This window comes from Corvus hawaiiensis, chromosome 1 (assembly GCF_020740725.1).
Source record: "Corvus hawaiiensis isolate bCorHaw1 chromosome 1, bCorHaw1.pri.cur, whole genome shotgun sequence".
NCBI classification, from domain to species: domain Eukaryota; kingdom Metazoa; phylum Chordata; class Aves; order Passeriformes; family Corvidae; genus Corvus; species Corvus hawaiiensis.
In genome coordinates, this window is record NC_063213.1 from 50892866 (window position 1) to 50907755 (window position 14890).

Consider the following 14890-nt stretch of genomic DNA (forward strand, 5'->3'; position numbering starts at 1 on the left):
ATTATTTAAAATTTCAAATCCACTTTTGCTTCAGTCTTTTCCAAATCTTGCTGACTATTATGATCTTAGTGTTCAAATGTGTTTTATGTAGTTTCCTCACACTCCCAAGTAGTTCTGTTGCATTTTTGTGACTAAGTGCTGCCATTCATTGCTTGAAGTAGGTAACAAGAATAGTGCATTCCTTCAAATAGAGGAACATCCCCAAAGGCTTACTTCAAGTTCTGGTTTGGATTTAAAGCCAAAGTTTAAAATCTGATTATTGCATCTTCTTTTTAAACGTGCTTTTAAGTCTGTTCGCATGTGGAAAATATTTTCAGTTAGAAAAACATAGTTAATATATTTACTCCTACAAACTGAATATGTGACACGTGGTACAAGAAGCCTTCATATGTATGAAAGCTATCCATATGAGTTTTATTGCTCCTGCTGTTTCTTATGTGAGTCTGCTGCTGATGTGGCTAAATAAAATTTGGCCCATCTATCGCTTAGCAACAGACAAGGAGTTATGAATGCATATCCCTTCCCATAGGCTCATAGAAGACCCTTCCTCTAACCACTGATATTCACTTAAGGACCATGTTTTGCTTATTTTGTTGGGGTTTTTTTGTTGGATTTTTGGGGGTTTTGGGGGTTTTTTGAGGGGGAGTTTGTTGTTGTTGTTTTGGTTTTAATTGTTTCTTTTCCCTCTGTGTCCTTGATGTCAGTTCATTAAAGAGTCTGTTATGGTACCTGGTATTGGCCAAATTCTTAGCCCATTTTAGAAACTGCAAACTTCATTTAATTCCTTGGGGGTATATGGAGCTACTTCAAATTTATGGCAGTAAAAGGAAGATGAGCATTCTGCCTTCAGTGCTCATCTGTTCTGTATAAACTCCCTGAATTTGCAGAAAAAGGTCTTAAATTAATGTTCAGGTAACTGAATGCTATTGACCTTGGTAAGAAAGATTATTATCTTTATTTTTGTTGTTGTTACTGTTCCTTATTATTATTTGAGTAAATATAATTAAACCTAGGAGGATGTGTTCACATGCTCTTTTAGGCTACTGACTTCAGAAAACCTGGTAAGTGGATTAAGGCAGTGTAAGCAAGCGGAGTGCTAGGACCAGTGCTAGGGGGAATTCAAGGTCAGGTCTGTTTTGGTGAGTTCATCTTGGTTCCTTCAGTCATCCTCACTGTGGGTGGTAACTGTCTGAGTTCCCCAAAGTGTTTACAGCTGAAGTCATCTTAAGACAGGTGGATTTACTTTGAGTCCTGCCAATTTCATATTTATTTTCCTTGAATTCCACCGTAGTCCAAATTGCTCTGCTGTTGCCTTACGAAGATAGATACTTGCCAGAAACCTCCCCTTCCAGTATCTCTGTTGGAGATTTCCTACATTTAAAAGGTGTTGCATATTGACTCCTGGATTATTTATTAAAAAACCTCAAAACCCACAACCACAAACCAAAAACAAATAAACAAACTCAAACAAAAAAATAAAACCAAACCCTGGCAAACCCCAAAAGTTTTGGCTTATCTGTATAGGGTAGTTCTCATGTGGGGAAACAAATCTCTCAAACAAGATGATCTGTTGCTGTCCAGTAGTGATTGTAGTCTGCATTGCAAGGTGTGTTGCAGTGGCAGCTTTAGCTATATTAGGTGAGACTTCCCAAACTGTGAAGAATGTTGTTCTACAGGACACTTAAGCATGTCCACAATTCATTGGTACTGATGAACTACCTTCTAAACATCTCCTAATTACTGTAATTACATACAGAAGACCATCCTACGTGACCATTTCTTCAGCAGCAGTTTCTACCATCTCTCCAGCCTGTCCGTGGTCTCCTGTCAGCCCGTTGTTCTTACCTCTGTAGGAGAAGCCCTGAGCCCAGGCAATTACTGACTAAGTGCACTGGGAGAACACACAGGCACAAACTTCATACCCAGCTATACCACATCTATAACCACAGGGTAAATTTGAATTCAATCCTTCTGTCACATTTATAACTTGAATTTCAAAGCCCTTGCCACACATGAAAGAAAGTGCTTATTACAGGATTTCTGGTAGTTTCTTAGGGCTGCATTCTGGCTTCTCTGATGGGGTTTGTGTAGACAAAAGAAATGATGAGCAGCTCTGCAAGGGACTGTTTTGATACAGTTGGGAATTTTCACTGTCTTTGTATTAAAATTTGGAGATGGCTCCTACACATTCTTCTCACTGCCTAGAAGTTAGGCAAAGAAGAGAAAGGCAGTTAAGCTTTAGAGAAGAATAAAGACAATAAAATAAAAAAAACCCAAAAACAGGCAGGGATTAGAAAATAACAGAAACACCATTTGAGAGAAAATGAAAACAGTTGCTACATGACTTGAAGGAATTTCAGCTTCCCAACTGGTTGCACGTGTAGACAGCTTTGACACAAATATTTGCATGCTTAGATTTATAACAAAATGTACCCAAAAGGGTGACAGGCATTTATGTAGACTCAGGGACTGAGGTAACCCAGCCAAAATAGCAGAAATACAAGGCATTCTGGGAGCACATGAGGAGCACATGTGTACAGCTGTGCTTACCCGCTTTCCCATCTACACAGAAACATGCTCACATGTAATTGTGAGTATGTGCCCTGGTATCTTTCCCAAACACCTCACACTTTAGATGATATATATACACCTATGTGTATGTATGAATATAAATGTAGGTACTTATGCATTTACTGTACATGTATATTCACATGTTCTATGTCTGGCCCTGGTATATTTCCCAAAATGTATCCCCTCTTGGACCTGGAACACCTCTTACTGTGTGGCAGGGACAGCCATGGCCACCAGTATTCAGCCACAGCTGCATGTGGTGTTCCTCTTTCACCAAATAGTACCCAAGGGAGAGCAATGCTGCCATGCATTTCTGCCTTCAAGTATGAAAAATCCCCCCACTTTGTCCTGGGGCTGGGGTCAGCTGAGAGCCATCAGCCGGGAAATTTGGAGTAGTGTGTATAATTTAATGAAATTTAAAATAATTTAAACCCCTAAAACATGCAGGATGAAGAGTGACTTTATATATTGGATGTGTACGTGATCTATGGCTTGCAACACACAAGTGACTGGGTGTCTGCAGGATGAGGAGCGCTCGGAAAAGTTGGTGCTGTCTTGGAGGTGGGCCAGGCACCCGGTGCTGCTGCCGCGGCATGGGGGAGTGTTTGCGTCTGGGGGCTTGGCACAGCACCACGGCGAGGGCTGTGCCAGACACAAAGCACAGCTCCATGTTCAGCTTCCCCAACCACCGAGCTTTCTAAATCTGGAGTTTTGTTTCAGGGCTGCCACTTGTAATGATGGGAAGATTATCTGCTGTGGTTTATGCATGTTTTTCTATGACACAAAAAAGGATTTTTGTAATTCTGATGATTGTTTCTGTTTCTCTTTTTGTTCTGGTCTTTTGGCTTCTTCTCTTGTTTGTTTGTTTGCTTTTCTTTTTTTTTTTTTCTTCTTTTTTTTTTTTTTTTTTTTTTACATATCTCTCTTTTTCCCTACATGCTTTTTCATTTTCTCTTTTTTTTCTTTGCCTTGCTACCATAAGGGTTGAAATGAGTAAGACTCCTAATACTTATACCCTAAATTTGAGGTCACTTAGTAAAATATCTACTGAGCTTCAGGGTCTGGTCTGTTAAAAAATTTCCCTATCATGAGAAGGACTTAAAGCACAGATGTCAATGAGATGTTTATTAAACTTGCTCTTGAAAAATTTAAGGTCAATGTAAACATTAGTCACCTACAGCCTGAGTTTGGCTTGCGATTTATCTCATGAAAAGTTACCTTAAAAGAAAGTTGGGTTGATTTCATCTCACCTTGCTTAAATCATCTACTGTGTAGATGTTTACTCCAGGCTTGTCCCCACAGCCTCCTTTTATGACTAACACAGTGAAATAAGCACATTCTTCCTGAGATTTATTAGGCTGATTTCAAACTAAGAAATTGCACCCTAGAAGATCTGGAATATTGCATGACTTGCTTCAAGATGACTTTTGTTCCTAAGTATTATAGCTGCACCAAACAGAAATTGAAGGACATCAGTAGTTTGAAATCCGATCCTTAAAAATGAGTTTTAAAATAGAATTCAAAAATCTGCAGTGATCTGATTACCCTCATGTAGTTTGATTATTTAACACTTGCTGACAATAAATTCTAAATTGTCTTTTTGGGTTCCAGCATCAGCTACAGAAAGATACTATATTTCTCTTAACTCTTTCTTGCTTCTTGTGAAGAAATATATTTGGGTTCATTATGCTCACTGAAAAAAACTCCAACCTATCAAGAATCAGTTTCCTGTCATTCAGATTCACTTACGCATTGAAAATCTTAATTGAATAATTGTTTACAGTGATTTATATTTTTGTCTAATTAAATTTTAATTCTTCTTAGTAAAACAAGTTCCTGGAATCTCTCACTGAAAACAAAGTAGGTTATACCAAGAGGTGTGATCATCAATAGCAGTTTCAAACCAGTGGTTAGACTGACATCTGTCAGGAGCCATTAATTGGTTTTTTTGCTTGACATTCTTGCTGCTGTTTTCCTAAAATTTTTCTTGAATGAAATTTTCTTATAAATAAAATCCATACTTTTCTGTCAAGTTTATGAATCCACCTCCTAAGGAAGACATGGAAATCAGCTAAATCACTCACTAAAGGAAAAAAGAGATTTAAACTCAAATGCTCCAACATATATATATATATATATATATATATACACATAAGAAAAGCTCTGCTCATGGTTGGAGCTGAGAACCTTTTGGTTCCTATGATAGTTTAAAACTATTAAACTTTCTTCAAAGCTTAAAAAAATTCGGACTTTTCCCAAGTATGTCACATATGGTGCCTGCTATGACCCTGTATTCAGCCACATTAAACTCGTGGTGCCTGCTGTTGGACAGTTTCAGTCAAGCTCTAACAATGGAATGAGAACGTGCTGTCACACGGTGACACTCCCTGGAGAAGCCCCAGCCCGCTGGGGCAGACAGCTCCGGTGACGACCATGGCTGCAGTGTGGGATGCAGGCAAGGAGAGCTTTTGGCTCACGGTCTCTAAGATGGAAATTTAATGTCCTCAGCAGCACTCCTGTGTGAGATATTAAAGATGCCCTGATCATTAGAGCTGCTTGAAAATTTTCCAGTGGAACTCTTCTCTGTTGGAAAATGCTGATTTTTCAGAATTGAAACCTTTCACAGGAACATGTTGATTCCATTGAAAGTTTCAATGGAAAGCAGGCAGGCAGGCTGTCCAGGAAGCCTGCGCTCCTGGTTGCATGCCAGCCTAGGCTCCCCAGGCTCCCTGCTCCCCAGGCAGCTGCTCCTTCAGCTTCCTGACACCCTGACCAGGCCTCTGCCTCAGCAGTGGGGTGGCTGGGGGGAAGGAAATGTAAAGTCAGGGGGCACTGGTCCCCTCACAATCACTTCTTTCCAGAAGAGAAAGTCTATTTTCTAGACTGCTCTACTAGCAAGGTGATACTGACAGTATTTGCTGTGTTTTTGCTTGCACATCACATTTACAAATATCCCAGGTAGAAAGTATTCAGTATATTCACACTGAAGTAATGATGCAGCTGTTAGTGCCTGAAGCATTTATTCCCTATGATAAGCAGCAAAAAAAGGACATGTTCACTGTGCAGACTGTCATGATGGTGAAAACAATTGACATTTTTTCTCTGGACATACATTGAGTTGTCCCAGTAGAAACACACCAAACAAAAGAGATATCTGTCAAAATGTCTGTATATATATGTGTGTGTGTGTGTGTGCGTGTATTCACATACTCTGTTTATTTATTTATTTATTATATATTTATTGTCAAATTTGCTCAGGTGAGCATAACTAACCTCATTTTTTCTCATCCAGCCTAGAAACCAGATTTAGGGGGAAAATAAACAGTGCTTGATTAGAAATGTCTTCTATGTATTTTAATAGTCACCATAGGAATTCCTAAGCTCAGCCGAAAAAACCTTCCATACCTTTTGGTTAATATGCCTGCTGACTTGAGCTTTGTTGTTATGGTCATAACTTGAGCTTAGAATTCTGTTTTGGGGCATGTATGGTATGACAGACACCTGTAGTAGAAGTTGTCACTGTCTCATCACTGCTCACATATACCTTAGAGTGTGTCTTCCTGTAGGTTCTGCTAGCATGTGCAAGCGAATTGTCTCATTAGCTTTACACAGGCAGTAAAACTACTAAAATGGTACTAAATTGTTTCTGAAGTATTTTGGGTGGCTTGGATTACGCAAACAAACAAAAATGTCCCAATCTATGTTCTGCATGTTACCACCTGTGGAGAAATACACAAGCTATCAGTTTTTATGTGCACATGCTTAAAAGTTTTGACTTGCATTAAGGTGTAACACTGCTGATCATTTCTGTGCTATATCCTCAAATTTGGTAGTTGGCACACTTACAGTACATGCAATCAGTGAATCAATAAATAATGAAACCTGCATATTAAGAGAAGTTTAACAAATAAGGGCTCATAATGAAAGTTAGTGCTGTGGGCTTTTTCTCCATGGTTTCACTAGCAGTCGTGCTTTTGATCTGGGAGCTGTTAGGAGCCATTGCACCACAGATGAAAGGAGTTAGAAAATTCCATATCATAATGCAGTTAGATCAGTAATTCATGGAGCAGGTAATTCACAATGACTTTCTGGTCCTTTGATTGCACACGGTTTATGACTATTAGCAGTTTCCCCTTTCAAATTTGTATGCTTCCATACTTCCTTTCTGACCTCTTTTTCATCATTTATAGTCCAATTTGGTAGTGAAAAAACATAACTGGTGCTCAAGTGCATGGCTGTCATTCAAACCTCAATGCGTTAGTGAGCAGTTTGACATTTGTGACTGAAAAAAAAAAACATTAAGCAGGTGTACAGAACACTAACCAGGTCCCTCGAACAATGCTTTATGGGATTCACAACTTGCCTCTAGGCTATAAACCTGATTCAGACTGAGTTTTCAACGTAGATTTAATCTTGATATTTACACTCCAAATGTATCTTACATTAGAACATAATTGCAATATAAATGATACAAACACATTTCAAATGGAAGGTCACAGGAAGAAAAGTGTTACTGCAGGAGATTTGCAATTATGTGTTATTTGGGGTTTGACAATTATCTGTCCTCAATTTGTAAGATCGAGGGCTGCATCTTCAGCCTCAGTAAATTGGTTTGCTCAGAGGGTCCTGGCTCTAACTGTTTTTTGCTACTCTTCTAAGGGAGTAAGGTTCAAATTAAAAAAAACACAAAAAAAATGCTATTTAATCACTTCTAACATAGTCATCTGCTGTACAGGTGTGCACATATCACATTTTATTTTGGTTATACTTACCAGGTTTCTGGGAACTGATGTTGCGGCTTTACAAAGGTAGAGAGATTTCTACAAGCTGGATGAATAACATCAGGTAAATATGTTAAAAGAAGTTACTGTTTTGTCTCTAAAGGACTAATATAATGTTGAAGTTGCTAAAAAAGGGCCCCTAAAAAGAACATTGAAAACAGTTGAGTAGTCAAGTAGGAATAAGAACTGTGAGTCTGAGAACTAAACAGTTCTTTAAGGTGTTCAATTAAAATAATGTTTTTATATATATGAATATAGAAACTATGCCAAAGTTCTCCTATGGAATCCCTCCCAGCTTCCAGTAGGCAGTGGATTAGGGACTTCCTTCATCAGAGGGCATCTGGATCACAGTGCTTAATAGCCATTGATAGACATATCCTTCATGAATTAGTCTAATCTCCTTTTGAACCTTGTTATACTTTTGGCTTCTGCAGCATCCTGTGGTAAGGAGTCCCATGATTTAATTGTACATTGTAATGAAAAGTGCTTCCTCTTGTTTGCCTGAAAATTGCTGCTCAAAATTGTTAGTGGGAGCACTTGCCTACCGTATCTGCTCTCTTTTGTTTAGAAGACAGAGCTGGTTAGTCTGTTCAAAGTCTTATCCTTTTGTTTCTTGTGATAAAAAAACCCCCATAGCTAACAGAAGTTGGAGAACAACATTTTGAGGCTGCTTCAGTACCAATGTGTATGTACTGAATAGCAGAATATATGGGTAATTCAACTGAAAATACTTTGATATTGTGCTTGTGGTTGGTATGACACTTCTGAATTTTGAAACAGGAGTAACATCGGAAGGCTCTGATAAATGTTTTCAACACATGTGCACTCACACATGTACATACATTATCAGATTGTTTCTAAAGTCATGTGTGCTCATGCCCTTTGAGTAGCATATTTTTTCAGAAATGTAGAGAGATTTTGTGGGCAAAATGTGGCAAGTTCATGGAAAGTGTGGAAAAGACCACACAGAAAAACTGTTTGAAAAGTCAGCACTGGCAGCAGCTTGTGAGCAATAACAGCACCTTCTCTTTTGCTTTGGACAGGGTTGCCAGGTGGTGTCCATGCCCTGTATGAAATGGCTGACGCAAGGACAGTCCCACATCAGCAACTGAAAATGTGAGATAACTTACATATTTTGCTGCTTGTGTCATGCTATGAATTTAGTTTTGCCTTTTTTGCTTCTTGGAAAAGATGACAAAAGTTTTGTTCAACTTTGTGGGGAAAAAAAGTATGTTGTTTTAGGACTACAGCATATTTTTTTTAGATCCAGATGAAGGCTTCCCTGTGTTTGCGATTCTCTCTCTCTATGAATAGAAAAAAATTAAGAAGAATGAAAAACAAATATACAAGCAAATATATTAAATTTAAAATTTAAAAATTTTAAATGCACAAAATATTTATATATTTTTCTAGAATAAGTTTAAAATTAAACATGAGGCCTTGCTGAAACATGGCATTTTGATATTTTCTTGGATAAATTAAACACAGAGTAGAGTATTTTCCTGACATACTTTTTTGAAATGTAAATTATTTAGACAGAATATTTTTTACTAAAGAATTTTCTCCTTCTCCATCCAGATATTTTTTCCTGCTCCCTTTTGCATTTTGCTATTCCCTTTTTCTCTAAGTACCACTAATTTTTGCTCACAGGCCTACAAAAGAAGTCAACCTCGACTCTTGGTCTTCCTATGTCAAAGCCTTGTTGAACAAGCTGGATGTAGGTCAGTAGGTATGGAACAAAACAAGCCAAATTCTTTTTCTTACTTGAGAGGAAAATAAGCCCCACATTTGTTTTATTCTTTTTTTTTTGTTGCCTTACTTGCTTTCCTGTTTAAGAGGGCATAAACCCACTGACTGTTATCGTTAGAAGACCTTCAAAGCAAATAATATTTGTTTTGTTAATGTTGATACATTTCCTAGCAGAGCAAAGCCCTAGTCCTTACTAACCATGAGGCAATTCTGCAGAAGAGTAAAAGGATGAATAATTTTAGAGAGACCTTGGTGCTTTAGGCCTCACTCTACATTAACCCAATTTTGGGGGCCTAAGGAGGGTGTGTCAGAACTAGAACAGCTGAGTATGGGCTGCACAAATTGCTCATTAGCCCTCTACCCTGGGCTCCTTTTCTGTCCAAATTAACTCTTTTAGGCAGTGAAATGTCTGATAAATTCCAGCTATCCCAAGGGCCATAGGTTACTGACAAAGTATAGTTAACATTTATCTCTGGATAAGAAAGAGGTCATCTTCAGGATATAAATTAGTGACATTCTATTAAGTCTACTTACTACTTATATTATTTTATTGGATATTTTCTGGGTTGTCTTCTAATAGAAAGGAAAGTTGAGGTTTTCAATGAATTATGATTCAATGAACTAAAAGCAAATTATTATAGCATCACTGACAGAAATAGAAGTAAAAAACAAAGTAAAAACTTTAATATTCTTCTTTTTCCTGCTAGCTTATTCTCCATCTTTAAATGGTTTTGCAGATTTGATGATGAATATATTGACAAATGTCTTTCAATCAGAATCTACAGTTTTAGATGTGAGAAAGAGCAGACTCTTCTCCAAAAAAACCTAAACTTGAGAGGTGATGCTATTAGAAGTTTAACTTACAAAGCTTTTGAGACATTTTTAAGACTTCAACTTAAAAAAAGCCACAGTGTTTCAGCAAAGTAGCTGATTTGAGGTTGTAGTATGAAGACTACCAAGACTATTATAAAATGGGAGTTGAAACAAATGGTAAATAGTGTCTTTTGACATTTACTTGGTTTAACAAAGCAGCTCTTGGAAACTGTTGGAAAAAAAAATCTCCTGTATCTTAGCAAGCTTAAAGAAAACAATTTCATAAATGTAGATTAATTTTTTTGTTGTTGCTTTTCAGGGTAAAAAAACCCAGAAGGATTAGTCTTCTGTTCAAAATATTTGGCTGTTTCTTGCAGGTGTTTGGTTTTGAAAATGTTTGGGCAGAACACCAATAATTTGGTTTATAGATTACAGTGTTGCCCAGTTTCCTGCAGGTTATTGCGATGTGGAACAATACCATTACAACACCCCACATCTGCTGTGGACCTTTTCTGGGGTTTTTTTGCCTTTTTATACTGCATGTCTCTTCACAAAACATTTAAGTGTTTCTTGGCTAGTTACCTCAGCTGTTTATCCAAGTAGCTACAGGACATCTCTTTCAAGATAGCTTACAGGCACATCACATTTCACCTTCCTGAAGGGGAAGAGGACAGGAAACTTAATTTCAAAGGTCAGCATTGCCAAAGCTTTCTGATTTCCATAAAGATGCCAGACAATGACATCACATCTACTGTGTGTTCCTATGCTTTATGGCGGGAACTTCGTTGCATGATGGAAACGTTGCAGGAGAATGACTGATCTTGACTTTCATCAGTGCTATACTAGGCAAAAGTAACAAATGGTGTCACTGCTGAAGCCTGTGAAACAATATTTGTAGTCATGGTTGTAGCTGGAGCCAATGACAGAGGCACTGAACCAGAACCTACATAGAACCCAAACCTTGCCAAGGTCACATGTTATTTTATTTATTTGTTTTAACTTGACTAAGTAGGGTTTTGATCATTTAACCATGGCCCTCGTTCATAAGAGTCCTATGGGTTTGTGAGAAAACAACTCTTTGGTGTTTTTAAATATGATTTCAATTAAATATTGTTATTCAGAACAAATGTTTTCACCTACCACATCATGTAACTGCAATCCGTGTTTTTGCTTTCAAGTCTGTTATAGTGAACACAGGTTAAATGACCACATAAAATAATTGACAGTGGCCTTGTGTAAAAAACAAATACATTCAGAAATAAGACTGAAAAATTCTAATCTCTAGTGTACCTAACTAAAACAGCATTCTCTTGGCCAAATTCTAAAATACTGGCTTTTGAACCATGATTGTAATAAGCTTCCCTAGAATTGAATGCAGGCCACTTGCTGCAGGGATACGTTCTCAGCTGAATGGGGCATGTTGGAAGTGATTATTAGTGTTTTTAATTATATCACGGCAAGTGTTGTAACAAGTAGATACATTATTTTTTCAGTTCCATTTCTCAGCCATTCATTCTGTATAATGATGTGGCTGTGTTCTGCTCAACACCTGACACACGCTTCTCAAAAATGGCTCAATTTCAAAAGTTAGTGAAGTGATCCCTGCACAGAAGGCCTAATGTACAAAATTATTGAACCCTCATGTTTCTGATGGAAGTCAGGGTGAGCCGTTGCTTAAAAACCCTTTCTGGACATTGCCATCTTATAGTGGCAAATGTTTGGGTAAAAAGGGCTATATGGTATATCTACGTTATAATGTTTTTATTCTTTATTCTAAATCACAGTGAAACTCCTAATGAAAAAAAGAACAAGGAATAGCGCAACTTGTAAAATAAAGCTTTTGCTAAGTACTCTCAGTCTTCCCAGCTTTACTAGAAGAGCTGCCATGAGCCATCTTTTTAACAACTTTAGGAAATATTATGTTACAAAAGTTGCAAGCATATATAAAGGCCCACTAAATGTTATGTCAAACTTAAAGGGTCTGACCTTTTTAACATCAAAACTACAGACATTTTAACCAACCTGCATTCATAAAAGAAATATTGATAGACCCTTAACTCTTGTGAATCCAGTGATTACTGGTATAAAGAAAAGAAATAACACATTCTGCAATAAGTTACAATAAATCTACATACAATATAGTTTATAGATTTGTAAGTTTTAGATTGTCATGATAGTTTTCTGTGTTTATCAACAACATTAAAAAAAAACAACCCAAAACAGTAAGCAAACCTGGAGTACCACAAACCAATCAATAAAGTTTAAAAGTTCCAGTGAAGCTAACCTATAACAGGTCCTTGTTTGGAGAACATGCTCAAGAAACACATGTGCCTTTAAGAGGTCTTGAAAGAATTTACACCCATGGACCATTACCATTTCCAAACACCCTGCAGCTTTACCAGCCCAACATGTGCTGACTGTATATCACCATGACCCTTTCACTAAAGCTCTTTTGACTGGAGTGCTTTTAATACCCACTTTCTCAGCTGAGCTCAGGAGTGATTTGTTTTACATGCCACATTAATCCTTTCCACATTTTCTGGATGAGGCAACCACAATTCCACTTGTGAGGTGTTTCTAAAACATAGTTATAGGAATAAAGCAGCAGGGTCCCAGACTTGACAACTTCCCTTCGAGCGGCTGACAAAGTGGGCTATCGTGGCTGGTGTGGGAGCTAGCACTTGTGCCCGGCAGCGAGGGTGGCCTGCTCTCCATGGTTAGTTGGAGGCCCAATTATTGTTGGCAATTCAGCCACAATTAAAACCCTGTAGGGATCTACGTAGATTTAATGTCCAATGAATGCTGATGCAGATTAATAAAATGCAGCTCGTCTTTTATAAGCTTAAGATGAAATGCAACAGAGAGAAACAGAACTGAAAGTATAAATCGCAGCTCCGTAAAACCCAAGAAGTTTATGCCTCACACCTACGTGATTGGAGGAAAAGAGCGTTTTATAAATGGGCAATTAGTGTTCAGTGTACTGGCTTTTATTACGTGGTAATTTTACAGTTTTCACTTTAAAGACACCCAAAAAAAAATCAAAGGCCAAATGAATTTCTGTTGTATGCATTTATGAGCTTTCTGCATTTATAATGTTAGCTCAATGTTACTAATGTAAGGGTTTGAAAATTTAGTGTTGTCAACAAGGCTAACAGAGTGGACCAACCAATTATAAAACTGTTTTTACATGTCAGCGCTGTGCACATTTTATTAACAAGTTAGTATTATACTCCATTTTTTATGTGTTAAATCGAACTGTACAAGTAACTGCAGGACAAAAATTATGTTTCTATGCAATTTAATTTATTGCTCTTCCCCCATAAAATTTACTTACAAGTTCAATGGTCTGAGCTGAACTATAAATTAGAGCGAAGTGAGTCTTATATATAACTTGATTTACTCTGGTAATTTCTGAAGGAAGGATCTGAATCCACATGCCTGTCTACAATTGCCTGTCTACAATTGTCTTTATAGCAAGATGAAGCGACAAAATAAAAAAAGCAGTGGCTGATCAAGAGCTTTCTGTTAAAGGCTTTTATGTTCACACACAAGGCTGTTCAACAAAACTTCAAATAAAAAAGTAGCTTCATGAGCCATTCATGCTGTGTGGCAGGTGTCACCAGATGGTGCCATTTCAACCTTCCAGACTATTTTTTCCTTTTTTTTTTTTCTTCTTTTATTTAAGCACGTAAATAAATATTCGCTCCTGGAATGATATACTAATTTTTGAAATTTGTGTTATTAGAGTTGTGTGTGAAGAAAGCTGTGATATTGGAAGGTGAGGTTGCTATTTGCTTTCATCTCATACTAAAATGCGTTCTTCAGGTGGAATTGTTGCTTATAATCCCAATTTTACTGATGAGCTGAGACTCTAACAAGGGAATTACTTGCACACTGTTGGATTGTCTCAGTTTCAGTACTTATGTATATGTGTAAATAAACCAAGTTATACTTAGAATATAACCAGAGGCCACATACTTGATTTCCCTGATCTGTGAAGACACCTGCAATTTCTCTGCAGGGGGACAACAAAGATGTCTACACAAATTCTCTTTCTTTAATTTGCAATGAGATATTTGTTGATCTTTTAAGATATGCTAATTTCAAGATATGCTAACTACCTGCAGTTGGATGGTGGGGGCACCCAGCATTTTTATGGGTCTCCTGAGCATCAAGTAGAACCTCTCTGCCAGCTCTGTCAGCTGTACATTAAGACCCTGTTGACTACACTCTTTTGGATTTTTCTCTTTTCTGACTATATGCTGTTGGAGAGCTCAGAAGCACAGAAACATCAGCACATCTTCTTCACACTTTCTTTTTGAGAAAGTATTACAGGTCTAGAAGTTCTGACCCTGAACTCACTCTTCCCACCTTCATCTGACTGGCTATTTCAAATACTTCTCAAATCTCTTGGGCAAGAAGTATAACTGAGCCACTCTTTGTCACCACTAGGATACAGAGGGGAATGTGAAGTATTCAAGAAATAAATTTTGCTGTCATTGAGGAGGTGTTGGATCTAGTGAAGAAGTGAGAACACAGCATTTGTGATACTATGCTCATCATTTCTCCAGCACATGGACTGTGTTCCAGTATCACATGTGACCTGAGTGTGGACATTCACTCCAGCAGGGCAAAGCTGATATGTTGTACCAAAAAGCCCAGGAGCACTCAGAGTCATTCTAACTTGTGTCTGAAGCTACTTCTAATGCTCTGCATTTGAGGGAGACTGCATGGATAGAAGCAGTCTGCATTCCAAAAGGAAAAGGACCACCTTTCATGGAATAACCAGTCAGCTGGATATTGCCAGTCATGCAGCAACCCCATTTCATAGAATTGAAGAATCATGGAGTCATAGTTTGGGTTGGAAGGGACTGTAAAAATCATCTAGATCCAACCTCCCTCCTATGGGCGGGGACGCCTTACACTGGACCAAGTGTCTCAGAGCCCCATCCAACCTCACCTTGAACACTTCCAGG

The 14890-nt window shown here is 37.9% G+C and overlaps 1 long non-coding RNA gene across 1 annotated transcript; it reads left to right on the forward strand.

Moving 5' to 3' along the window:
* The first annotated feature begins 7343 nt into the window (after positions 1–7343).
* LOC125330042 lies at positions 7344–9088 on the forward strand. The gene is made up of 3 exons (XR_007205353.1): positions 7344–7416; positions 8396–8468; positions 9003–9088. It is a non-coding gene; the product is annotated as an uncharacterized LOC125330042 (long non-coding RNA).
* Positions 9089–14890: the final 5802 nt, after the last annotated feature.